Genomic DNA, 24981 nt, shown 5'->3' on the forward strand with positions numbered 1-24981 from the left:
TCAGGTAGGATGGTTCCATTGGGGTTGATATACCTTTGGCTTCTGACATTCCAAACTGATTCAGAATCGAATTAATTTTTGCACTTTGGTTTAGAAGAAAACTTCCATCTTCCTCTCTCTGGATTTGGATTCCTAGATAATATGTCACATTTCCAAGGTCTTTCGTTTCAAAATGCTGGTTCAGAATTTCAGCCATTTTTCCAAGTCTGCGTCTTCCTGATGAACTACAATCACATCGTCCACATATAAGAGAATATACATCCACTTTCCATCTGTATATTTTGTGTATAAGCATGGATCCGCTTGACCTCTTTTAAAACCTTCTTCCAACAAGACCTTATTCATCTTGGTATTCCATGCTCTTGCTGATTGCTTAAGACCATAAAGGGATTTTTGTAGTTTGCAAACAAGATTCTCTTCACCTCCTTTTACATAACCTTCAGGTTGAGTCATGTATAAGTCCTCCTCAATGTCACCATTTAAAAAGGCAGTTTTTATATCCAAATGTCTGACATTCATCTTTTGTACAGCAGCTACAGCTAACAAAGCTCTGAACGTGGTCTGTTTAGCGACTGGAGCAAACGTAGCATCGTAATCTTCGCCATACTTTTGAGAATATCCTTTTGCCACCAACCTTGCATTAAATCTGTGGACTTTACCTTCAGAGTCATATTTGGTTTTGAAAACCCACTTGCACTTGATTGCCTTTTTGCCCTATGGCAGCTTGGTGAGTTTCCAAGTTTGAAGTTGATGAAGCGATTTGATTTCCTCATTAGCAGCATTGATCCACTTTGTTCTTTCATGGACAGGTAGTTCTTGCATTTCATCCCTTGACTGCGGCTCTGATTCAGGTAGTGTCTTGACTATGTAGGATAGACGTTTAGCTGGTACGCCTCTGTTTGATCTTGAAGATCTCCTGATTTCAGATTCACCTGATTTTTCTGTTGTTCCTTCAGTGGTTGAAGAATCCAGCCAGACCTCTACATCCTCCTTGTTATTGTCTTGTAATTGTGACTTCAGCTGGACTACTGGTGTGATGTCACAAAACTTGGGGGACACAAAGTTCTCATCAATCACTACATCTCTACTTATTGTGACCTTGTTTGTTTCTGGGTGTAGAATCCTATAACCTTTCTGGGTTTCACTGTAGCCTACCAGGATCACTTCCTTAGCGTGAGATTCCCACTTAGTTCGCCTTTCTTTGGGAACATGTACAAGCGCTTTACTTCCGAATATTCTTATATGATGTAGTTTTGTCTTTCTGCTGTTCCATTGCTCAAACGGAGTTTTCTCTGTAGCTTTACCTGGTAGTCTGTTGTGAAGATAGCAAGCTGTCATGATTGCTTCACCCCAATATGCTGTGGGCAGATTTGCATCAAACAGCATACATCTTCCACTTTCACAGAGTGTTCGGTTCCTTCTTTCCGCGACACCATTTTGCTCAGGATTGTACGGAATTGGTCTGAAATAGGATTCCATTTTTCTTTAAAATGCTCTGTGTCTCATTACTTGTGTATTCAGTCCCATTATCTGCACGTAGAATCTTTGGCATTCTCCCAAATTTATATACCTCAGCTAGATATACTTCATGTTTCTCTGGAACTTCTTTCTTGCTGTGAAGCAGATGGACAACTGTATATCTTGAATGATCATCAATAAATGTGAGAAAATATCTCTTCTTCCCAGGAGTCTGAGTGCTCATTGGACCACAGACTTCTGTATGTATTAAATCTAGTGTCTGTTCTGTTCTTGTAGTACTTCTCTTAGGAAAAGCTTTTCTGGACATTTTCCCTTTAATGCAGCTAGTACATTTCATTATCTGGTTATATAGATCAATTGTAATGTCCTCAGCTAGTTGCTTTTGAACTAACTTCCTTATTGCTTCTGGGTCTCTGTGTGCTAGGTGCCTATGCCATACACGAATGCAGTTATTGTGCCTTTCTTCTTGAGCAGTATACACACACTCTTTGCATTTAAGCTGGTAAAGTTCATTTGTGATTTTTTTCTTCTGCTAGTGTGTGGCCCTCTTTTGAGATGATGCAGCTATCATGCTTAAATGTAACTTCATTTCCTTGTTTTGTGAGTTTCTTCACAGATAGTAAATTACTCTCAAGCCTAGGCACATAGAGCACATCTTTTACTGGAATTTTCTTGGTTTGTGTTGGTGAGATTTGACAATCAATATAACCATCTCCTATACCTTGTGAAGTCATGTACTGACCATTAGCCATAATCACTTTCTCTGACTTACTTTGGTTAAGCTTAGAAAAGAAGTCCCTGTTATTAGTAATGTGACTAGTTGCTCCAGAGTCTATACACCATGCATGCTTTGATGTATTTACACTGACAGTAAATGCAGTTTCAGTATTCACAGAATCATTTTCTGCAGACACAGCACTTTTAACCCTTTGAAGACTGCTTTGCTTTTTCAGCTGATTCATTCTAGCTTTCCAGACTCTGCAGTCGGCTTTCAAATGTCCTGATTTCTTGCAAACAAAACATTCACGTGTTTCTTTTAGGTGCTTTCTGTTATCATTTAGATTTTGTGTCTGTAAAGCAGATTCTGCATCGCATGTCCTGCTGTTTACACCTTCCGCTTTCCACTTATATTCATCTATGAGCTTCCCTCTGACATACTCCAATGTAAGCTCATCATCTGGGCGCGCATCTAGTGCGGTTACAAGCGTGTCAAAGTTTTCTGGAAGACCACTAAGCAGTAATGCGGCTACATGAAAGTCCTTCAAATCTTCCCCAATGCCTCTCAGGCGTTCTATAATCTCTAGAATGCTTGTTATCTAGTCCTGCATATCCTGGCCATTCTGTAGTTTAGACTGGTACAATTTTCTCTTGAGATAAAGTTTATTGCTTAAATTTATCCTCTCATGCACCTTTTGCAGCTGCTCCCACATTTCTCTTGCAGTTACACTTTTACACACATGCACAATCTGATCATCATCTATGCTGAGTGATATGGTACTTTGTGCTTTCTGATCCATCTCTATCCATTCCTGTGATACTGGGTCAGGTTTAGGCTCCTGTGTGTATTTCCACGTACCTTCTCTTATCAGCAGCATTTTCACTTTGAATTTCCAGGATTGATAATTCTGGTTAGTGAGACTTGGTACTGTAAACTTCATGGAGTTGCTGCTGCTGGTGGCCATCTTTGCTGTCTTCCTTTCTTTTCTTTTCTCTGTGCTCTGGGGATCTGGGACTCTAGGACTCTGGGCCCATAACCTGTTAGCAGCGGATTAATCAGCGTAACATCCAGAGTCAGCAACACAGAATGTAGATTTATTCATATCCAGGTTGAACAGCTTACAGCTTGATCAGTCTGGTATCTGCTGTGGCTTGCAGCATGGGAGCATTACAACAACAAGAAGGGAAGAGAAGGAGGGGGCATCCTGTCTGTTTTTTTTGTCACTGAACTTTGTTAACAATCTCACAATATGCACAATATATAAAACAGTACAGTAGTAGTTGTTGCAATACATACAGATCAATATGCATTACTCCAACACTATACTACACAACTGTAATCTGTGAAAATCTAACGGCGTGCCGATGGTCTATATGGCATTAGTTTTTTTTTCTCACACCCATCAGATTTTTTTTTTCTCATGCCGTTTACAGCTGAGAATAATTTCACAGATCTGTGCTACCTCACTGAATAACATTGGTCCGAGTGCAATCCGATTTTCTTATCAAGTTGCGCTTGTCCGCAAGTGTGAGTGAGCCCTAATACAGAGGCTATAGAAGGCAACGGTGCAAAATATTTAACGGAACACAATTACAAATATTATTTTTAACCCCATTTGCATGCATTTAAGAAAAAAACCCTTTAAGCAGAAGACGCTTCATGAAAACGCATCTTCTCTGTTATTTGCTGTGACAGTGGGCAACTGTAATTTTTTTTCTTCTTCTATATGTAAAATAGTGAGCGGCTTCAAAGCAGAAGCTGCATGACCGGTTGTCAGGTCACTTCTTTTAAAGCCTCACTCCAGGGTTTTTTTTATCGCAGCACTGAAGCGGTGCCATTAATCTGCTGTAAGTTCCCTGAGCTTAGACTCATACTTACTAGCCGCCTTCTTCAGTCTCCAGAAGTTTCTGATCTGCTGGATTGCTCCAGTGTTTGCCGGGCAAGCCAAAGGTCATTTTTCAACGTAAGTCTATGATGGCTAAGTCTAAAGGCCCTGTCACACACAGTGAGATCGCTGATTTTGTGACGCCACAGCGATCTCGTCAGTGATATCGCTGTGTGTGGGACGCATCAGCGACCGGCCCCCCCGCCGAGTATCGCTGATCGTGCAGGAATGTCCTGGGCCATTTTTTGATCGTTAGTCTCCCGCTGGCCAGCATGCATCGCTGCGTGTGGCAGCGGGAGACCAACGATCAGCGACGCTGGAAGCTGGTATCCAACGTAAACAGCGGGTATCTAAAAGACGCGCGGCTCTTAGTTACCCGCTGTTTACCTTGGATACCAGCTTGCTCGCTGGTCCTGATGGCTGGTGAGTCTGCCTATGTGACAGCTCACCAGCAATCAGCTATGTCACAGCGATCCCATCCACGTCGGATCGTTGGTGGGATCGCTGGGACATTGAAGCGTGTAACGGGGCTCTTAGGCTGTCATAGATTTACACGGAGAGCTTGTGACTGGTATCTCTGACTTACGGTCAGACAGTAGTGGTGGTCGCAAGATGGTGGTGACCGACCGAAGCGGCACCTGGAATTGCTGAAGATGGCGTCTGGCAAGTGTAATACTAGGGGCAGAGACCTTAGATTAGAAGAACCACTTTGGCACTGAAATTTATAAAAACCCCGCAGGAGTGGTGCTTTACCCATTATGGCTCAGAAAATCTGCAGTAGCTAAAAGAAGCGTAAAAGCCTGAACATGTGCACAGCAAGTCGTTTTAACATTGCTACTACTGATGAGCGAACGTGCTGGGATAAGGTATTATCTGAGCAGAATGTCTTCGGCGTGCTCGAATACTATGTCCGAGTCCCCGCACCTGCATGTCTCGCTGCTGGTCGACAGTCACAACACATGTAGGGATTGCCTGTTTGTTAGCCAACCCCTGCATGTGTTGTGGCTGTAGAACAGCAGCGAGACATGCAGCCGCGGGGACTCAGACGCCGAAGTCACTAGGTTAGCACCCAAGCATGCGGGCTAACATCCCAGCACGTTCCCTCATCACTATTTGATAGGCATGTGTTCATTCTGCTGCAGGTTCGCCTGAAACGAGTTTAGCTTTCTGCTTTACCATAGATTCGAAGTGTAAATGATCTATGGTTCATTGAATCAGGCGTTACCTTATATAGAGAAGGAATGATCAGTTCAGGAGGAGAAGCAGAGCTCCCTGATAACATACATGACAAAGAAGCTTATTTTCACATATACCATTGACGAAATAGAAATTAAAATGACAGTAATTTAAGGATTTTCAGTGAAGGGTATCCGAAAAAACATGGGGCCGGACTCATCAAGGCGTTTCTCCCAGTTTTCTGTTGTAAAATATCTACAATATCTTGTATCCACAATCAGTGATGGTTTGGGGAGCCATGTCATCTGCTGGTGTAGGTCCACTGTGTTTTATCAACACCAATGTCAGTGCAGCCGTCTACCAGGAAATGTTAGAGCACTTCATGCTTCCCTCTGCCAAGAAGCTTTTTGGAGATGGAAATGTCATTCTCCAGCAGGATTTGGCACCTGTCCACACTGCCAAAAGTACCAATATCTGGTTTAAAAAACAACAGTATCACTGTGCTTGATTGGCAAGCAAACTCGTCTGACCTTAACCCCATAGAGAATCTATGGGGCATTATAAAGAGAAAGATGAGAGACACCAGACCCAACAATGCAGATGAGCTGAAGGCTGCTATCAAAGCAACCTGGGCTTCCATAACACCTCAGCAGTGCCACAGGCTGATCGCCTCCATGCCAAACCACATTGATACAGTAACTGATGCAAAAGGATCCACGACCAAGTATTGAGTGTGTAGCACCCCTGAGGGTCCGGTCGCCACAGAGGTACTGCACGTCATCCAGAGGTGTAGTATCCCACACTCAGGTAAGGAGGGAACACCACACAGGACTCCTATCACTTGCACCCAATACACACCAGACTGGCCAGGAAAGGGTGTTGGGAGGCAGGTGGGAATGGTAGGTAGAGTGGGAGGAGCTTAGCAGTGGAGTGATAGCTAGGCATCCAATCAGATTGAGGAAGGTGACAGTTGGTGGGAGGAGTTAGCTCTGAGGTAAATAGATCTTTCCAGAGGGTAGTCAGTTGGTGACAGGATAGCGGAGGAGCAGGACTGACGCAGTGAGAGTCTCAGTCAGTGAGTGAAACATCCAAAGGGAAGCTCCTGAGAGAAGGGGTCTTTGGGGCACAGATCGTGCGTTAAGTCAACCGTGGGACCCGCATCCTGAAAGGGAGGAGCAGGTCGCAGAGAGGAAACCGGCCCCTCAAACTAGTGGAGTACTACAAGGCTCAGCTAGAAAGACGGAGGCTGAGGTGACTTTAAGTACCTCGGCCACAACCGTACACATTCCTAGCAGAGGTGGCTGTAGAGGATCCCGGGGCCCGACCCCTGTCGCCCGGTGAGATCCGTAGCTGCCGGCTTGGGGACACTGTGTGCGAAGGCGCAGGGCAGGAGAGAGAGGAGTGAACAGCACAGAGAGACGACCTAGAAAGGTTAACACAAGGAGGAGTCCTGAAAAGCTGGTGTTATAAAGTATTTACTGAGATAATGACTTTTGGTCTTTCATTGGCTGTAAGCCAAAATCATCAACATTAACAGAAATAAACACTTGAAATAGATCACTCTGTAATGACTCCATATAATATATGAGTTGCACTTTTTGTATTGAAGAACTGAAATAAATTAACTTTTTGATGATATTCTAATTTTGTGAGAAGCACCTGTAGGGTTAATCTGCAGGTTAATAGCAGGCAGCATTAGGCTGTGTGCACACGCAGTGGTTTTTGCTGCGGTTTTGCCCCTGTGGAAACGCAGCAGTTCCGCTGACAAAGTACAGCACAATGAAACCCTATGGGGTTTCAAAACCGCTGTGCTGACGGTGCGTTTTTTTCCGCGCGGTTTATAAACCGCAGCATGTCAATTGTTTGGGCGGTTTCCGCAGCGATTTCACACCTTTAACATAGTAGAGGTGTGAAACCGCAGGAAAACCGCAGGTCATTTTACCTGTGGTTCAGCGCTGAGAAACCCGCAGGTAATTCTGCACCGTGTGCACATAGCCTAACAATACTGCAAGGGCGGCACCCAGGAGAAAATGAACTGTATTCCTCCCTGGAGCCGCCGGCTTTCAGTCACAGAGGCGTGATGGAGGAATTACAGGCATTGCTCATGTGAGAAGCAGCTGGAAGCGCGTCGGGTATATATCGACAGCTCATGCTGCACTGCAATTAACCCTCTATCTGCAGGTTAATAGCATTTGGGGACATGAGAGGTTTCTTTAAGGCTAAGTGCACATGTACTTTTTCACCCTGCGGATTTTTCCACGCAGAATTGAAGAAATCCGCAGGTCAAATGACCTGCATTTTTCCTGTGGATTTCTTCCTGTTTTTGTGCGGTTTTCCCTGCGGATTTGGAGAATGGAGCAGGTGGAAAACCGCACAAAAGAAGTGACATGCTGCATATTTTGAACAAGAAAACCGCGCGGAAAAATTTGCAGGGTCTGCACAGCGTTTTTTTTTCTATTGCTTAACATGCTACTGTACATCACAATGCGGATATGCAACGTTTCTGTGCGGTAAAATCCGCTGTGGATCCGCTGGAAATCTGCATTGTGTGCACATGGCCTAAGACTACCATGGAAAACGCCAGTCTTAAAGGGGTATTCTCATGTCTGGATCACGTCCCGATTGCTGGGAGGCCCAGAGATCGGTGAAGCGCCAGCCATGCTTGCGGGAGCGCTGAAGACCCGCTGGGCCCATCACAGACCACAGGCTGTTCGTCGCGGAGACCCTCAGCAACTGTGACGTTATCCATCAGGTAAACTTCCGAATACCCTTTGGCTCTGTGCACACGCTGCGGATTGGGTGCGGATTCATCCGCATGGATTTTGTAAAATCCGCAGGTGAAACCGCAGGTCAAAATATCAAACCGCAGCAGAATCCGAAGAATTGACATGTCAGTTCTTTCTGCGGATTGAAAACCGCAGATAATCCGCTTGGAAAATTCCGCACCGTCTGCACTGCGGTTTTTGATTCCCATAGGGAATCATGGTACTGTACACCGCAGCAGAAACTGCTGCGGGTCCGCAGCTGCCCAAACCGCTGCGGAACCGCAGCAAAATCTGCAGCGTGTGCACACAGCCTTTTCAGGAATTATTGCCCTTGGTACAACTGTAACAAACGAACCAAGGCTCTGCAGGGTGACACTCTCCGCCATGGAGCTCTGGCGACAATGCTGGCCACGGCTCGCCATGTATGCCTTGTATCAGCGCGCACTGCGACAATGCAGCGACATTAGTGTCCCCATAGCAGGAGCTGCGCACTGCGACAATGCAGCGACATTAGTGTCCCCATAGCAGAAGCCGCGCACTGCGACAATCCAGCGACACTAGTATCCGCATAGCAGAAGCCGCGCACTACGACAATGCAGCGACATTAGTGTCCCCATAGCAGAAGCCGCGCACTGCGACAATGCAGCGACACTAGTGTCCCCATAGCAGAAGCCACGCACTGCGACAATCCAGCGACACTAGTGTCCCCATAGCAGAAGCCGCGCACTGCGACAATGCAGCGACACTAGTGTCCCCATAGCAGAAGCCGCGCACTGCGACAATGCAGCGACATTAGTGTCCCCATAGCAGAAGCCGCGCACTACGACAATGCAGCGACATTAGTGTCCCCATAGCAGAAGCCGCGCACTGCGACAATGCAGCGACAATAGTGTCCCCATAGCAGAAGCCGCGCACTGCGACAATCCAGCAACACTAGTGTCCCCATAGCAGAAGCCGCGCACTACGACAATGCAGCGTCATTAGTGTCCCCATAGCAGAAGCCGCGCACTGCGACAATCCAGCGACACTAGTGTCCCCATAGCAGAAGCCGCGCACTGCGACAATGCAGCGACATTAGTGTCCCCATAGCAGAAGCCGCTCACTGCGACAATGCAGCGACATTAGTGTCCCCATAGCAGAAGCCGCGCACTACGACAATGCAGCGACATTAGTGTCCCCATAGCAGAAGCCGCGCACTGCGACAATCCAGCGACACTAGTGTCCCCATAGCAGAAGCCGCGCACTGCGACAATGCAGCGACATTAGTGTCCCCATAGCAGAAGCCGCTCACTGCGACAATGCAGCGACATTAGTGTCCCCATAGCAGAAGCCGCGCACTGCGACAATGCAGCGACATTAGTGTCCCCATAGCAGAAGCCGCGCACTGCGACAATGCAGCGACATTAGTGTCCCCATAGCAGAAGCCGCGCACTGCGACAATGCAGCGACACTAGTGTCCCCATAGCAGAAGCCGCGCACTGCGACAATCCAGCGACACTAGTGTCCCCATAGCAGAAGCCGCGCACTACGACAATGCAGCGACATTAGTGTCCCCATAGCAGAAGCCGCGCACTGCGACAATCCAGCGACACTAGTGTCCCCATAGCAGATGCCGCGCACTGCGACAATGCAGCGAGATTAGTGTCCCCATAGCAGAAGCCGCGCACTGCGACAATCCAGCGACATTAGTGTCCCCATAGCAGGAGCCGCGCACTGCGACAATGCAGCGACATTAGTGTCCCCATAGCAGAAGCCGCGCACTGCGACAATGCAGCGACACTAGTGTCCCCATAGCAGAAGCCGCGCACTGCGACAATCCAGCGACACTAGTGTCCCCATAGCAGAAGCCGCGCACTACGACAATGCAGCGACATTAGTGTCCCCATAGCAGAAGCCGCGCACTGCGACAATCCAGCGACACTAGTGTCCCCATAGCAGAAGCCGCGCACTGCGACAATGCAGCGACATTAGTGTCCCCATAGCAGAAGCCGCGCACTGCGACAATGCAGCGACATTAGTGTCCCCATAGCAGAAGCCGCGCACTGCGACAATGCAGCGACATTAGTGTCCCCATAGCAGAAGCCGCGCACTGCGACAATCCAGCGACACTAGTGTCCCCATAGCAGAAGCCGCGCACTGCGACAATGCAGCGACATTAGTGTCCCCATAGCAGAAGCCGCGCACTGCGACAATGCAGCGACATTAGTGTCCCCATAGCAGAAGCCGCGCACTGCGACAATGCAGCGACATTAGTGTCCCCATAGCAGAAGCCGCGCACTGCGACAATCCAGCGACATTAGTGTCCCCATAGCAGAAGCCGCGCACTGCGACAATGCAGCGACATTAGTGTCCCCATAGCAGAAGCCGCGCACTGCGACAATCCAGCGACACTAGTGTCCCCATAGCAGAAGCCGCGCACTGCGACAATGCAGCGACACTAGTGTCCCCATAGCAGGAGCCGCGCACTGCGACAATGCAGCGACATTACTGTCCCCATAGCAGAAGCCGCTCACTGCGACAATGCAGCGACATTAGTGTCCCCATAGCAGAAGCCGCGCACTGCGACAATGCAGCGACATTAGTGTCCCCATAGCAGAAGCCGCGCACTGCGACAATGCAGCGACATTAGTGTCCCCATAGCAGAAGCCGCGCACTGCGACAATGCAGCGACATTAGTGTCCCCACAGCAGGAGCCGCGCACTGCGACAATCCAGCGACATTAGTGTCCCCATAGCAGAAGCCGCGCACTGCGACAATGCAGCGACATTAGTGTCCCCATAGCAGAAGCCGCGCACTGCGACAATCCAGCGACACTAGTGTCCCCATAGCAGAAGCCGCGCACTGCGACAATGCAGCGACACTAGTGTCCCCATAGCAGAAGCCGCGCACTGCGACAATGCAGCGACATTACTGTCCCCATAGCAGAAGCCGCTCACTGCGACAATGCAGCGACATTAGTGTCCCCATAGCAGAAGCCGCGCACTGCGACAATGCAGCGACATTAGTGTCCCCATAGCAGAAGCCGCGCACTGCGACAATGCAGCGACATTAGTGTCCCCACAGCAGGAGCCGCGCACTGCGACAATGCAGCGACATTAGTGTCCCCATAGCAGAAGCCGCGCACTGTGACAATGCAGCGACACTAGTGTCCCCATGGCAGGAGCCTCGCACTGCGACAATGCAGCGACATTAGTGTCCCCATAGCAGAAGCCGCGCACTGCGACAATCCAGCGACATTAGTGTCCCCATAGCAGAAGCCGCGCACTGCGACAATGCAGCGACATTAGTGTCCCCATAGCAGAAGCCGCGCACTGCGACAATGCAGCGACACTAGTGTCCCCATAGCAGAAGCCGCGCACTGCGACAATGCAGCGACACTAGTGTCCCCATAGCAGAAGCCGCGCACTGCGACAATGCAGCGACATTACTGTCCCCATAGCAGAAGCCGCGCACTGCAACAATGCAGCAACATTAGTGTCCCCATAGCAGAAGCCGCGCACTGCGACAATGCAGCGACATTAGTGTCCCCATAGCAGAAGCCGCGCACTGCGACATTACTGTCCCCATAGCAGAAGCCGCGCACTGCGACAATCCAGCGACACTAGTGTCCCCATAGCAGAAGCCGCGCACTGCGACAATGCAGCGACACTAGTGTCCCCATAGCAGAAGCCGCGCACTGCGACAATGCAGCGACATTAGTGTCCCCATAGCAGAAGCCGCGCACTGCGACAATGCAGCGACATTACTGTCCCCATAGCAGAAGCCACTCACTGCGACAATGCAGCGACATTAGTGTCCCCACAGCAGGAGCCGCGCACTGCGACAATGCAGCGACATTAGTGTCCCCATAGCAGAAGCCGCGCACTGTGACAATGCAGCGACACTAGTGTCCCCATAGCAGAAGCCGCGCACTGTGACAATGCAGCGACACTAGTGTCCCCATAGCAGAAGCCGCGCACTGTGACAATGCAGCGACACTAGTGTCCCCATAGCAGAAGCCGCGCACTGCGACAATGCAGCGACATTAGTGTCCCCATAGCAGAAGCCGCGCACTGTGACAATGCAGCGACACTAGTGTCCCCACAGCAGGAGCCGCGCACTGCGACAATGCAGCGACACTAGTGTCCCCATAGCAGAAGCCGCGCACTGTGACAATGCAGCGACATTAGTGTCCCCATAGCAGAAGCCGCGCACTGTGACAATGCAGCGACACTAGTGTCCCCATAGCAGAAGCCGCGCACTGTGACAATGCAGCGACATTAGTGTCCCCATAGCAGAAGCCGCGCACTGTGACAATGCAGCGACACTAGTGTCCCCACAGCAGGAGCCGCGCACTGCGACAATGCAGCGACACTAGTGTCCCCATGGCAGGAGCCGCGCACTGCGACAATGCAGCGACATTAGTGTCCCCATAGCAGAAGCCGCGCACTGCGACAATGCAGCGACACTAGTGTCCCCATGGCAGGAGCCGCGCACTGCGACAATGCAGCGACATTAGTGTCCCCATAGCAGAAGCCGCGCACTGCGACAATGCAGCGACACTAGTGTCCCCATAGCAGGAGCCGCGCACTGCGACAATGCAGCGACATTAGTGTCCCCATAGCAGAAGCCGCGCACTGCGACAATGCAGCGACACTAGTGTCCCCATGGCAGGAGCCGCGCACTGCGACAATGCAGCGACATTAGTGTCCCCATAGCAGGAGCCGCGCACTGCGACAATGCAGCGACATTAGTGTCCCCATAGCAGAAGCCGCACACTGCGACAATGCAGCGACACTAGTGTCCCCATGGCAGGAGCCGCGCACTGCGACAATGCAGCGACATTAGTGTCCCCATAGCAGAAGCCGCGCACTGCGACAATGCAGCGACACTAGTGTCCCCATAGCAGAAGCCGCGCACTGCGACAATGCAGCGACATTAGTGTCCCCATAGCAGGAGCCGCGCACTGCGACAATGCAGCGACATTAGTGTCCCCATAGCAGAAGCCGCGCACTGCGACAATGCAGCGACATTAGTGTCCCCACAGCAGGAGCCGCGCACTGCGACAATGCAGCGACATTAGTGTCCCCATAGCAGAAGCCGCGCACTGCGACAATGCAGCGACATTAGTGTCCCCATAGCAGAAGCCGCGCACTGCGACAATGCAGCGACATTAGTGTCCCCATAGCAGGAGCCGCGCACTGCGACAATGCAGCGACATTAGTGTCCCCATAGCAGAAGCCGCGCACTGCGACAATGCAGCGACATTAGTGTCCCCATAGCAGAAGCCGCGCACTGCGACAATGCAGCGACATTAGTGTCCCCATAGCAGGAGCCGCGCACTGCGACAATGCAGCGACACTAGTGTCCCCATAGCAGAAGCCGCGCACTGCGACAATGCAGCGACATTAGTGTCCCCATAGCAGAAGCCGCGCACTGCGACAATGCAGCGACACTAGTGTCCCCATAGCAGAAGCCGCGCACTGCGACAATGCAGCGACATTAGTGTCCCCATAGCAGGAGCCGCGCACTGCGACAATGCAGCGACACTAGTGTCCCCATAGCAGAAGCCGCGCACTGCGACAATGCAGCGACATTAGTGTCCCCATAGCAGAAGCCGCGCACTGCGACAATGCAGCGACACTAGTGTCCCCATAGCAGAAGCCGCGCACTGCGACAATGCAGCGACATTAGTGTCCCCATAGCAGGAGCCGCGCACTGCGACAATGCAGCGACACTAGTGTCCCCATAGCAGGAGCCGCGCACTACGACAATGCAGCGACACTAGTGTCCCCATAGCAGGAGCCGCGCACTGTGACAATGCAGCGACACTAGTGTCCCCATAGCAGGAGCCGCGCACTGTGACAATGCAGCGACACTAGTGTCCCCATAGCAGGAGCCGCGCACTGCGACAATGCAGCGACATTAGTGTCCCCATAGCAGAAGCCGCGCACTGCGACAATGCAGCGACACTAGTGTCCCCATAGCAGGAGCCGCGCACTGCGACAATGCAGCGACATTAGTGTCCCCATAGCAGAAGCCGCGCACTGCGACAATGCAGCGACATTAGTGTCCCCATAGCAGAAGCCGCGCACTGCGACAATGCAGCGACATTAGTGTCCCCATAGCAGGAGCCGCGCACTGCGACAATGCAGCGACACTAGTGTCCCCATAGCAGGAGCCGCGCACTACGACAATGCAGCGACACTAGTGTCCCCATAGCAGGAGCCGCGCACTGTGACAATGCAGCGACACTAGTGTCCCCATAGCAGGAGCCGCGCACTGTGACAATGCAGCGACACTAGTGTCCCCATAGCAGGAGCCGCGCACTGCGACAATGCAGCGACATTAGTGTCCCCATAGCAGAAGCCGCGCACTGCGACAATGCAGCGACACTAGTGTCCCCATAGCAGGAGCCGCGCACTGCGACAATGCAGCGACATTAGTGTCCCCATAGCAGAAGCCGCGCACTGCGACAATGCAGCGACATTAGTGTCCCCATAGCAGGAGCCGCGCACTGCGACAATGCAGCGACATTAGTGTCCCCATAGCAGGAGCCGCGCACTGCGACAATGCAGCGACATTAGTGTCCCCATAGCAGAAGCCGCGCACTGCGACAATGCAGCGACACTAGTGTCCCCATAGCAGGAGCCGCGCACTGCGACAATGCAGCGACACTAGTGTCCCCATAGCAGGAGCCGCGCACTGCGACAATGCAGCGACACTAGTGTCCCCATAGCAGGAGCCGCGCACTGCGACAATGCAGCGACATTAGTGTCCCCATAGCAGAAGCCGCGCACTGCGACAATGCAGCGACACTAGTGTCCCCATAGCAGGAGCCGCGCACTGCGACAATGCAGCGACATTAGTGTCCCCATAGCAGGAGCCGCGCACTGCGACAATGCAGCGACACTAGTGTCCCCATAGCAGGAGCCGCGCACTGCGACAATGCAGCGACATTAGTGTCCCCATAGCAGGAGCCACAATGCAGCTCTATGCCGCTGACCGCCATCATTCCGCCCCACTGGCCCCATCTCTGAGCATCCATCAGCCTGTCTCCCTGAGGCCACCACCAGAGCCATGCAGGACGGGGGGAGATGGCTGCTGCTGCTGCCCGCAGCTGTCTGCGCCGCCGACCTGTGATTCACACGTCTGGGAAGGAGGAGGAGAGGGCGGGAAGGAGGACACAGCAGTGACGTGTGGGGGAGGAAACTCCGACACCGAAGAAACAAGTGCACATTGCTGGGGACAGGCAGAGCGGAGGACCACTGGTGACTCGTGGGCTCCTGTGGAATTATCAGTGGATCTCTGCGGGATTACTACTCGCGCCCCTGCATGGAGGCGGCATTATCCCGGGAGCGGAAGGGAAGCCCCGAGCTCCGGTCACCGCACTGATTCCCAGGTAACGTGTGTCATGTATAGGTGCAGAGACGTGTGTGTACATATGTGTCATGTAATGTATACATGCAGTGGGGGGGTGTATGTGTCATGTAATGTATACATGCAGAGGGGGGGTGTATGTGTCATGTAATGTATACATGCAGAGGGGGGGGTGTATGTGTCATGTAATGTATACATGCTGAGGGGGGGGTGTATGTGTCATGTATACATGCAGGGGGGGTGTATGTGTCATGTAATGTATACATGCAGAGGGGGGGGTGTATGTGTCATGTAATGTATACATGCTGAGGGGGGGGTGTATGTGTCATGTAATGTATACATGCAGAGGGGGGGGTGTATGTGTCATGTAATGTATACATGCAGAGGGGGGGGTGTATGTGTCATGTAATGTATACATGCAGAGGGGGGTGTATGTGTCATGTAATGTATACATGCAGAGGGGGGTGTATGTGTCATGTAATGTATACATGCTGAGGGGGGGTGTATGTGTCATGTAATGTATACATGCAGAGGGGGGGTGTATGTGTCATGTATACATGCTGAGGGGGGTGTATGTGTCATGTAATGTATACATGCAGAGGGGGGGGTGTATGTGTCATGTAATGTATACATGCAGAGGGGGGGTGTATGTGTCATGTAATGTATACATGCAGAGGGGGGGTGTATGTGTCATGTAATGTATACATGCAGAGGGGGGGGTGTATGTGTCATGTAATGTATACATGCAGAGGGGGGGTGTATGTGTCATGTAATGTATATATGCAGAGGGGGGGTGTATGTGTCATGTAATGTATACATGCAGAGGGGGGGGTGTATGTGTCATGTAATGTATACATGCAGAGGGGGGGGTGTATGTGTCATGTAATGTATACATGCAGAGGGGGGGGTGTATGTGTCATGTATACATGCTGAGGGGGGTGTATGTGTCATGTAATGTATACATGCAGAGGGGGGGGTGTATGTGTCATGTAATGTATACATGCAGAGGGGGGGGTGTATGTGTCATGTAATGTATACATGCAGAGGGGGGGTGTATGTGTCATGTAATGTATACATGCAGAGGGGGGGTGTATGTGTCATGTAATGTATACATGCAGAGGGGGGGTGTATGTGTCATGTAATGTATACATGCAGAGGGGGGGGTGTATGTGTCATGTAATGTATACATGCAGAGGGGGGGGTGTATGTGTCATGTATACATGCTGAGGGGGGTGTATGTGTCATGTAATGTATACATGCAGAGGGGGGGTGTATGTGTCATGTAATGTATACATGCAGAGGGGGGGTGTATGTGTCATGTATACATGCTGAGGGGGGTGTATGTGTCATGTAATGTATACATGCAGACGGGGGGTTTATGTGTCATGTAATGTATACATGCAGAGGGGGGGGTGTATGTGTCATGTAATGTATACATGCAGAGGGGGGGGTGTATGTGTCATGTAATGTATACATGCAGAGGGGGGTGTGGAACATCTACATGCAGAGCTGTATGTATACTGTGTGTGTATATACACTCACTGGCCACTTTATTAGGTACACCTGTCCAACTGTGTGTTAAGACTTAATTTCTAATCAGCCAATCACATGGCGGCAACTCAGTGCATTTAGGCATGTAGACATGGTCAAGACAATCTCCTGCAGTTCAAACCGAGCATCAGTATGGGGAAGAAAGGTGATTTGAGTGCCTTTGAACGTGGCATGATTGTTGGTGCCAGAAGGGCTGGTCTGAGAATTTCAGAAACTGCTGATCTACTGGGATTTTCACGCACAACCATCTCTAGGGTTTACAGAGAATGGTCCGAAAAAGAAAAAAAATCCAGTGAGCGGCAGTTCTGTGGCCGGAAATGCCATGTTGATGCCAGAGGTCAGAGGAGAATGGGCAGACTGGTTCGAGCTGATAGAAAGGCAACAGTGACTCAAATTGCCACCCGTTACAACCAAGGTAGGCAGAAGAGCATCTCTGAACGCACAGTGCGTCGAACTTTGAGGCAGATGGGCTACAGCAGCAGAAGACCACACTGGGTACCACTCCTCTCAGCTAAGAACAGGAAACTGAGGCTACAATTTGCACAAGCTCATCGAAATTGGACAGTAGAAGATTGGAAAAACGTTGCCTGGTCTGATGAGTCTCGATTTCTGCTGCGACATTCGGATGGTAGGGTCAGAATTTGGCGTAAACAACATGAAAGCATGGATCCATCCTGCCTTGTATCAACGGTTCAGGCTGGTGGTGGTGGTGTCATGGTGTGGGGAATTTTTTCTGGGCACTCTTTGGGCCCCTTGGTACCAATTGAGCATCGTTGCAACGCCACAGCCTACCTGAGTATTGTTGCTGACCATGTCCATCCCTTTATGACCACAATGTACCCAACATCTGATGGCTACTTTCAGCAGGATAATGCGCCATGTCATAAAGCTCGAATCATCTCAGATTGGTTTCTCGAACATGACAATGAGTTTACTGTACTCAAATGGCCTCCTCAGTCACCAGATCTCAATCCAATAGAGCATCTTTGGGATGTGGTGGAACGGGAGATTCGCATCAGGGATGTGCAGCCGACAAATCTGCGCCAACTGTGTGATGCCATCATGTCAATATGGTCCAAAATCCCTGAGGAATGCTTCCAGCACCTTGTTGAATCTCTGCCACGAAGAATTGAGGCAGTTCTGAAGGCAAAAGGGGGTCCAACCCCTTACTAGCATGGTGTACCTAATAAAGTGGCCAGTGAGTGTATATATATATATATATATATCGCAGAGGTATGTGCATGAACATAATGCACGAGTGTCTGTATATATGTGTGCGCTATACATGCAGAGCTGTGTGTGTACATTGTGTAAAGTGTATGTATATATATATATATATACACACATATTCCGCCTGGACATATAGGCAGCGTATACCCCCTGTAAGTGCGGTGCATGGTGATCGGACCTTGTCGCACCCCTTATGCTGTTGGAACTGGTCCGGGGCAGTGCACATACGTAGCTGTGACATTGTCCTGAGTAGGCCCCTGGTGACCTCGGTGGAGGTGATGAGGCAATGGCGTTATGGAGCCCAGCGGGTAGAGTTTGTACCCGATGTGGTGGCCCAGATGCCAGCAGCACAATGTTATTTCTTATTCTGTATATTTAGGCTGGACTGTGCAGCGGCCACTGGGAAACCACTGGACGCTACTACTGCGCGACGCGCCATCTCTTCCATTGAGTTGTATTGTGGCTACAATCAGGGGATGAATGACGCCACTTTTCCACAGCTCCGCGCCCTATACATAGCGCCCCCCATTCCTCTGTCACATGTGTATGCTACCAGCAGGGTTGTCATCGCCTCACACACTGTATACTTCCTGTTGGATATATATATATATATGATCGCTGTGAGTTGCACTGACTAATGGAGGTGGCATCAGAGAAATGTAACCGGCCGCTGCCCTGAAGCCTCACGTTGGTGGCACAGTGACTCCATGCCATCAGTGTGTGATCATTCGTAGCCTCCCCTCCGTCACAGAAGCCTTGCGGAGGCTACTATGTAATGCACAAAATGATGATATTTTTTTCCAGCAGCTCTAAAGCTCTCCGTCTGTCTCATGTGGGTCACCGCAGTAAGGCTGGGTTCACATGCAGCATTTTTTTGCTGCTTTTTTTTTTTAATGCAAATTGTAAGTTGCGTTTTCCAGTACCAACAAAAACTATGGGATGTCAGAAATCTCAGGCACGCACTTGTTTCCATGGCCTTTTTGCTGAACGCTGTGTTTTTACTGCCCAGAGAGCGAGCTTTGGATCCAGAAAAAAGTGAAGCCGAACCACTGCATGTGAACATAGCCCAAGACCCCACAGATCAGTCACCTCTGCTGCTTATGGTAGGAAAACCCAACCATCCCGATCTAACACTCTTTGCCGTGAGTCACAGCAGTAAGACCCCCCTAGACCAGGCATATCTGCTGCTTATGGTGGGAATACCCTACCCCTAGGTGTGTAGACCGCTAGTTATCGGCCCTTTCTCTAGGCTTCAACAATTGTGCGGTGATGGTTTATGTCATCAGCGCAGATGAATGAAAGAGAGAGAGAGAAGTCCATCCTGTCCGGGCAGAGCTGTAAGCTTCACTAATGAATGGCGGGTGTCGGACTGCTGGGGAGCAGACCTCACACACGGACCTCACACACGGACCTCACACACGGACCTCAGGGCCTTTGACGTAAGCTCTTCATACATTCAGAGAGAGGAATGGGTGTACTAATTATGTCCACTAACTGAAGGACTTTCTATTTTGTAAATCTCTGTTGGTCCGAAACCTCTCCCCGGATGAGCCCAGGTTACACGTTTCCATCAGTTTGTTGGGGAACTATTGGAAAACCATCCACATAGTATACGTGATGAGTGTGGGGGAGAATCCTATAAGAAAGCTGTTTGTTTTCTTCGTATGACTGGTCTCCATTGTTTAGTCTTTCCTGCCTCCAGAAATATTACATAAGCCATCTTACATTGTGGACCATGTTCTTATTGCTTGCTCTGCATGTAAGCGCTTTACAATGGCACAGCGCCACCCGGTGGTCTCTTTTCATGATGCACAGTGGAATGTTTTTATTGTACCAAATTGTTCCTCTTGAGTCAGTGATGATTGTTTGGGTAATTACAGTATATGTCCTAAACCTCAAACCAGTGCAACGTGCCAATTGCTCTCTATGCTGTATATAACTTCTACACTGCTTCATACATATTGGGCTCCGGCCGGCTGATGGTCTAATGCAGGGGTCTCAAACTCAATTTACCCGGGGGCCGCTGGAGGTAAAATCTGGGTGAGGCTGGTCCGCATCAGGTTTTCCACAAGAAAAGCTCTTACAAAAACATTCCAATGTTATCAAATGTCTTTATTTTTTCATCTTATTTTGTGTTAAAAAATAAAAATAAATTAACAAAATCATAAGAAAAAAATAAATCAATCAGTAATAAATTCAGTGAAAATGATAATAATACAGCAGATATAGAAGACTGAAGAAAGCACATAGAGTTGCTGACTAAAGAAATGTAATTATTATTATTCAGATGTCTGTATTAACAGTTCTTTAACATGTAACTTTCTGAACATGAATGGAACATTGTACATAAACTGTTTTGAACATGGCTTCTTATGCCTACTCCTTGCTGCTAGAGATCTGGCAGCGCTTACTCTCGCATGGCACAAGTTCGCAATAAGGCCAGCTGATGTCCCGCCTCTGAAAGCAATATACCGCACCGCCCCACTGCTCATTCTGAACCCGGCGCACCTGAGTCTGTGGCCCTGTCCGGTCCCTGCTCGGCTGCTCCTGCTGCATGTGTTGTGAGTGTGACTCGTACACCTTGGCTGCTGTGACTATCTAGCCATCATCATACTCGCCCCCTCCTGCTTCTGCTCAGATGGTCCAGCGCCGACATCTTCCTGTATGATCTCACGGTCACACGTCACGTGGTACCGCTCATTAAGCTCCTGAATATGGGCGCCGCTCCTATGAGAGTGGAGCGGCATCCATATTCATGATCTTAATGAGCGGTGCTACGTGTGACTGGGATTTCACATGCGAGACTCGGCCGTGTTTCTTGCATGTGTGATCCCAGCTGAGGTGAGGGTCACAAACTATTGTCCCGAGGGCCCATGAGGTGAGGGCTGCAAACTATTGTCCCGAGGGCCTCAGTTGGCCCGCGGGCCGCGAGTTTGAGACCCCTGGTCTAATGTGAAGGAGGATCCTCTACTGGGGGGAAAAGGATCCTTTTGTTCTACAGAGATGCTTGGTGTTGGCTGCGTGAGTGCTCCTGTGTATGAGAGTCATCATTTGACATGGTGAGACTTAAAGGGGTTATCCAGGACGTTGCTTATATTTTTGTATAGGGCTATGAATGATCATACCCGAACTTAAGTTTGTAGTTCGTACCAGAGAGTTAGTATTCGGTGCTAAATGCAGAACACACACTTCTTCCGGAAGTTCATTGCAATTTTCTGAGTTTTGGGAGAAGAATTTTTCCAGCTCCAGAGTTCGGGTCCCCAGTATTTTCAATTGGGTTCAGGTTCTGTTCCAAGTTTGGGTACAGTTCTGGTACCCAAACCAAACTTTGGAATAAAGGTCGGGTATCAGGACCCAAACTTCTATGGGTTCGCTCATCCATAGCTATGAACGTCCAGTTGCTAACTAGCTGCGACTTGGAGAAGTCAAGGACCACTCCTGATGGTGATTCTCCTGGGGACCTCCTGTGGAAAGATCAGCTTTTGCCGACAGGGCGTCTCTGCCAGTCGTGCTGATTGACAGCCAGCTCTCCACTGCCTAAAAGCGGGGAGGCAGCTATTAATCAGCATGATGGTAGCAGTGACTCTCCGTTGACAGAACAGGCCAGAAAAGAAAGATCTGCTCTGCTGACACCGGAGAGTCACCTCCTGAGCAGACAGAGGTCATCACACCTACCTGTTGGTAGGTTATTGGTCCCATATGAAACAATACCTAATGTTCCGGATAACCCCCTTAAGTCTATAGGTGTGGTGTGGAAAAGTATTTGACCCCTTGTGTTTTTAGTTGTAGAACTGGGGAACAACCCCAAACACAGTATGGAAAGCAATAGCCCTCCATGTTTATAATGGGAAAATAAACCGTAGGTCTGTGGTGATCCATTCCTAGTGACACATAATGTGACTTCACCATGTGGAGTGCGGCATGCCTGCTGACTGCCACACCGGCGATGTAACTACAGTACACACCTACATCCCTGCACTGTGACAGGGAAGTTTAGTCAGCAAGTAACCCCTCAGTGGAGCTCTCGGTGTATCTGGCGCTCGCTACTGTTCTCCTATCCAGGGTAATCTAGTGTGAGCTGTGCACACGTTTTTTTTTTTTTGGAAAGGATTAATTTGATGCAGGATAAACAGTGATGTTAGAGAAGCGGCTATTCTTAGCCATGTCGTGACCCATGAAACTAATCCAATGCAAACATAATCAAGACTAAATCCTCTAATATTGTACATCCCATAAGCTCCCAAAAGGCAGGTGGCGGCGTCTGTGCACAGCGCTTACTCGCCTGCGCTGGCTGCGTCCTAGGGTGCATAGACATTTCTTCTAGTGAAACAAACAGAAAATTACATATATGCTCCGCTCCACTGTGCCCCCACATGCAGACATCTGGGGGTCTAATTCTAAACCTGACACTTCAGTAGGTTTTTGCTTTGGAATTGAAGGGACAGAGAACCTGATTCCAGTGATGTCGCTTGCTGGTCTGCATGCTTACATTCTGACACAATCACAGTTTTCTCTGCTGCAGATCTATCCGTGCTCTGAATGCTCGGCCCTCTATAACCCCACCCACACCACTGATTGGCAGCTTTCTGTCAATATAGTCAGTGGTGGGGTGGGGTTAAACAGAGCAGTTGATTATGCAGCAAAAGTCACCTTGTCGTGATAATCTTCTGCTGATAAAACACTGATTTTATTGAAACAACAACATGCATAGATTTCCTCATAGACTGTAAGCTTGCAAGCAAGGCCCTCATTCCTCTTGGTATCTGTTAATTTATGTATCATTGTTATTCTGTAATATCTCCTATTGTCAGTACAAGTCCCCTCTATAATGTAAGGTGTTGCAGAATATGTGGGGCTATGGAAATAAAATTATTATTATGCAGCCTAGTAAGTGATACATCACTGGAATCAGCGTCTCTGTCCCTATATCATTCTCCTCTCAGATTACATAACAGTAACTTGCTGGCAGATTCCCTATAAGAAGCCCTATCTATGGCTGCTGCTGATCTAGGAAACTATGGATTCAGCAGTTTGTGGTCCAGAATATCCAATTCTCTCTTCCCCTGACAACTATAATCAGGGGTAGAGTTGGGGGACCTATGACACTTTAGCTATTAGGACAATCCTGTCGAAAATTAAAGAAATTAAAAATTACTCTAAAGTTTAACCATTTTAAAGAATTTTCAGACATATCAACAGGTTCCAGGTGCTGAGGCTTCCATTGATCAGTAACGTTTAATGATTTGTGGAGGTTCCAAGTGCTGAGATGAAAACCTTTTGACGTGTCATAGGTTGTTGCGATGGCAAATACTACTTTTAAAGGGGCTGCCCAGTCATGTGATTATTGATGACCCATGCTTAGTCATTAATATCCCATATAGTCCAACTCTGCACCCCCACCAACTGGTTGTTACTAACTCAACTCCTGGATGTAGCTCAGGGGTCTCAAACTCGGCAGAGTAAATGGGCCGCACATAAAAATTAAGCTGGTGGGCCGCATTTCTTTCAAACTTAATACAGTCACAATTGATAGCGGTATCTAAGGGGTTAAACGGCTGCGATCGGTGCTAATACCGATCGTGGCTGTTCAAATAGGTTGTCAGCTGCAATGTACAGCTTACCTCAGCGGATGATAGTGTCGGCTCTGCATGTGAGCCGGCGCTATCATCTCGCTGTACACACACAGCCACCGTCACCTGCAAAATCCAGCAATGAGGGGAAAGTCACGCCTCCGCTCTCTGCGCGCTGGCGTGATGTCATCACGCAGGGCCACAGCCACTATTGAGCGGCGCACTCCTCCTCTCTTCTAGCATGAGCAGTGGCGTAACTACAAAGTTATGGGCCCTGGTGTGAACTTTCAAATGGGCCCCCCCATGCCAAAATACACGCACATTTCCACTCAGCACACCTCATACACACACATCTCCGCTCCGCACGCCTCATACACACGAGGCTCCGCACACCTCGTACACACGAGGCTCCGCTCCGTACACACGAGGCTCCGCTCCGTACACACGAGGCTCCGCTCCGTACACCCCGTACACACGAGGCTCCGCTCCGTACACCTCGTACACACGAGGCTCCGCTCCGTACACCTCGTACACACGAGGCTCCGCTCCGTGCACCTCGTACACACGAGGCTCCGCTCCGTGCACCTCGTACACACGAGGCTCCGCTCCGTGCACCTCGTACACACGAGGCTCCGCTCCGTGCACCTCGTACACACGAGGCTCCGCTCCGTGCACCTCGTACACACGAGGCTCCGCTCCGTACACCTCGTACACACGAGGCTCCGCTCCGTACACCTCGTACACACGAGGCTCCGCTCCGTACACCTCGTACACACGAGGCTCCGCTCCGTACACCTCGTACACACGAGGCTCCGCTCCGTGCACCTCGTACACACGAGGCTCCGCTCCGTACACCTCGTACACACGAGGCTCCGCTCCGTACACCTCGTACACACGAGGCTCCGCTCCGTGCACCTCGTACACACGAGGCTCCGCTCCGCACACCTCGTACACACGAGGCTCCGCTCCGTACACCTCGTACACACACAGCTCCGCTCCGTACACCTCGTACACACGAGGCTCCGCTCCGTACACCTCGTACACACGAGGCTCCGCTCCGTACACCTCGTACACACGAGGCTCCGCTCCGTGCACCTCGTACACACAAGGCTCCGCTCCGTGCACCTCGTACACACAAGGCTCCGCTCCGTACACCTCGTACACACGAGGCTCCGCTCCGTGCACCTCGTACACACAAGGCTCCGCTCCGTGCACCTCGTACACACAAGGCTCCGCTCCGTGCACCTC

The 24981-nt window shown here is 50.0% G+C and overlaps 1 protein-coding gene across 2 annotated transcripts in view; it reads left to right on the plus strand.

The window, feature by feature from the left end:
- Positions 1-24981, plus strand: part of RASGEF1B (RasGEF domain family member 1B) — a 675372-nt gene that overhangs the window by 616134 nt on the left and 34257 nt on the right. The window contains exon 1 of one of the 2 annotated variants that reach the window (XM_073542966.1): positions 15195-15404. The exons of the other annotated variant lie outside the window; for it this stretch is intronic. The gene's annotated coding sequence lies outside the window, so the exon portion shown is untranslated. Of the gene's footprint in view, positions 1-15194; positions 15405-24981 lie in introns of those variants that run through there. 2 annotated transcript variants of the gene reach the window in all.

Source organism: Dendrobates tinctorius, unplaced genomic scaffold (assembly GCF_039654945.1).
Source record: "Dendrobates tinctorius isolate UK_male_01 unplaced genomic scaffold, ASM3965494v1 ptg000011l, whole genome shotgun sequence".
Classification (NCBI taxonomy): Eukaryota; Metazoa; Chordata; class Amphibia; order Anura; family Dendrobatidae; genus Dendrobates; species Dendrobates tinctorius.